Here is a 3,736-nt window from a genome sequence, read left to right on the forward strand (position 1 = left end):
TTTTTAAAAAAAAAATGACATTTAAGTCAAAATCATACTGATTCCCGTGGATTGTCCAGAATAGACATACAGAGAGCCCTTGGCTTACAATCACAATTAGGACTGACAAATTCCTTGTTAAGCAGGATGATGGTTAAATGATTGCATTACATGATAACATTTAATTTTACGACCATTTTTACTGTGGTCATTAGGTGAATCTACCTTCCCCCCATATTGAGTTTGCTTGTTGGAAGGTGGGAAGGGTGCAAATTGTGATCCCCAGACCACGGCTGTGGTACAACACTCACTTTTTTCAGTCCGGCTGTAATTCCAAACTGTCACTCAGCGAATGGCCGTTAAGTCAAGAACTAGCTGTATTAACAATCCAAGGAACAAAGGCAGGCTTGTTGGGATCGCAGTTTATGGAAAACAAGTCTGTGTACACTATTAGCAAAAATGTGTGGCTGATCTGCCAGATAATCTCCTTCTGAACTCTTATTCAGCGACATTTTTAAAAAATAAGTGACCAAATAGGAACAACAAATTGCTAATATTATGTCAGGTCATTGACCTATTCTCTCTCTCCCTCACCCTCTCTCCCCCCTCTTTCCTCTCTCCCTCTTTCCTCTCTCCCTCCATCTCTCCCTCCCTCTCCCTCCCTCCCTCCCTCCACCTCTCTTTCCTCTCTCCCTCTTTCCTCTCTCCCTCCCTCTTTCCTCCCTCTCTCTTCCCTCTCTCCCTCTCTCCCTCTCTCCCTCCCTCTCCCTCCCTCCACCTCTCTTTCCTCTCTCCCTCTCCCTTCATCTCTCCCTCTTCCTCCATCTCTCTCTTTCCTCTCCTTTCTCTCCCTCTCTCTCTTTCTTCTCCCTCTTCTTTTTTTTCTCTCTCTCCCCTCTCTCCCTTCTCTCTCTCCCTGTCCCTCCCTCCCTCCTCTCTCCCTCTCCCTCCATTTCTCCCTCTCTCCCTCCCTCCCTTCACCTCTCTCTTTCCTCCCTCCCTTCACCTCTCTCTCTTTCCCTATCCCCCCCTCTCCCTCCCTCTCTTTCTCTTCCCTTCCTCTCATGTCTCTCACATACAGAAACATACACAAACATACACAGTTACACTCTACACTTGTTGCAAAGTGGAGAATGCCATGAGGACACTTTACTAGCAATGCCAGTTTTTTCATGAATTAGGTTCTCGCCTTTCATGCATTTCCACATTTCATGAGATAAAAAGCAGGGGGAAAGCTTCAGTTGCTAAATTAACGTGTTGTGCTTTAATTAAAGCCACCAGAGCAGGGCCCTATTGTGTGTCACAGGATCTACCGTACATAGAGTACAATTCTTGCACAACTGCATTTCTTTGGAACTCTCTGAGTCACAAAGAAGTATGTAATCACCTTGAACCTGGGCTACAAAGTTTTGGATCCAGTGATCCTAAGCTCCTTTTTTATAAAAGTGCTAGAGGTTGGAATATTGTTCAATGCTTTAAATTAACTAAAGTAGCAGCCTGCGATGCTGGCAAATAAACTGCGTTGAAAGGTGACTATTTTCCAAGAGCGATTTTCCTCACGTATCAAAGATCATCATATGCAGACGATATGGAGATACGTTCCTAGCATAAGCTATGTGGGACTTAGATTGGATTCAGTTACGTGACTTACAATTTGCTCAGGGTGGAGAAAAGCCACTACAGCTTTGAATCTAAATTGAGAAGTGTCCATCATTCACAGTGCTTATTTTAATAGCAACCAACCCAGTGCCTTTGGGAAGCCCACCAGCTCAGGATCAAAACAATCTCCTTGCTGCAGATAATACCATGGAATAGACCTCCCTCCCCAAATGGGGGGCAGATTATGAAATCCACCCAATAGGGAAAAAAAGTTACAATATACAGGTAGTCCCCGACTTACAGCCACAATTGAACCCAAAATTTCTGTTGCTGACTGAAACATTTGTTTAGCGCCTCATTTTACGATCTTTCTTGCCACAGTTGTTAAGTGAATCACTGCATTTGTTAAGTTAGTAGCATGGTTGTTAAGTTAATCTGGCTTTCCCATGGACTTCACTTGTCAGAAGGTCGCAAAAGAGGATCACGTGACCCGGGGACACTGCGACTGTCATAAATATGAGTCAGTTGCCAAGCACCTGTATTTTGAACTTGTGACCACAGGGATGCTGTAACAATCATAAGTGTGAAACGGTCATAAGTCTCCTGTTTCAGTATCATTTTACAGTCACTAAATAAATTGTTGTAAGCCGAGGACTACCTATTTTAATAGAGTCTTGTGTCTACTTTAGACGTAAATCAAGTTGGGTTTGAAGAAAAAGAATCTTAGGAAGGAAGAGTAGAGACACCCAATGTTGTCCATCTACTCTATGCATCTAGAGCTGTGTTTCTCAACCTTGGCAACTTGAAGATAGGTGGACTTCAACTCCCAGAATTCTCCAGGCAGCCATACAGAGCCCATATTGGTCTTTATACGTGACTGGCTGGGGAATTCTGGGAATTGAAGTCCATCCATTTTAAAAGTTGCCAAAGTTGAGAAATTGATTTAGAGGCACAGAGCTCACCAACCACACCATCATAATATGATAGACACGATTTCTGCAAGTCACAGTAATTACTTTTGAATATTTATATAGCTTAATATGCACAAGTTTAAGGTCATTTTTGTCCTCTTTTTTTTTACTTTACGTGCTGTCTTAGATGATCTATATTGGCTATCTGTTGCCAGCATTGCCAGGATTTTAAACGGGTCTTTTTAGCACTTGATTTGATGGATTTTTTCCAGCAGAATTTTTCAGTGAATGCTTACATTGAGACACAAGTGAATGGATTCACACTTATAATTTAAGCTGATTTCACTATATTTTTTTTGTACATCTGAAACTGAATTTGATTTGGGTTGATGCTTGAGTTTTTGTCCACAAAGAGCAAAATGGATGAAAGTTTATTAATTATCTTGATATAAATATGCACGTAGGGCAAATCTGTTCCATTGAAAAGTATGCTTTGATCACGAAAGAAAATATTACTTTCACCTCAACAATAGTAGGTCTTATTTAAAACTTTTTTTTCCAGAAGAAAGTACACAATATAGTGTTTGTAGGGAAATATTTTATTTAATACAAATATAGGCTTCCTTGATCATTTTTTTTTCCAAAGGGTGGCAGAATCTTCCACTGTATAATACTGTAAACTTAATTTGGAAGCAAATTTCTTTTCAACTCAAGTTTTCACATAACTATGTGCCTTTACTTCTCATTAAAATGCAGGATTTGAAACTAATAAAAGTTCCAGATTTAAGTCAATTAAAAGCACCAAGAGTAGAGGTATTTGTAACTAGCTTGCTTCATCAGTTTTAACTCTAGTAAGTTGATGTTGTAGTTATGTCAGAGAAATTAAGAAAAAAACATGTTTGAGCTACAGTGTGAGCTCTGTACAATTGTAGTCGGATAATGGCTGTAGTAAGTGATTGCAATGGCTGTAGTAGATGTTTTAACTAGTGAGTAATGTCAGGTGGGATTTGATGATGTAGTTTGCCCTGGAAATAATCACAATTGTAATGTTGGTGATAGTTTAACAGTGTTAGAACTTCACACTATTTTTTCTGTTGAGCATTAAACATTGAAAAAGAATGTGTCTCTTTCTCCTTTTTAATTTGTTTAGTTTGGCTCATCTAAAGAGAAGAAGAATTAGGCAACATGATAGCAGTATTCCAGTATTTGAAGGGCTGCCACAAAAAAGAGGGCATCAAATTATTCTA

This window comes from Thamnophis sirtalis, unplaced genomic scaffold (assembly GCF_051295495.1).
Source record: "Thamnophis sirtalis isolate CommonGarterSnake01/CBP01778 unplaced genomic scaffold, rThaSir2_p1.2 scaffold_2, whole genome shotgun sequence".
Classification (NCBI taxonomy): domain Eukaryota; kingdom Metazoa; phylum Chordata; class Lepidosauria; order Squamata; family Natricidae; genus Thamnophis; species Thamnophis sirtalis.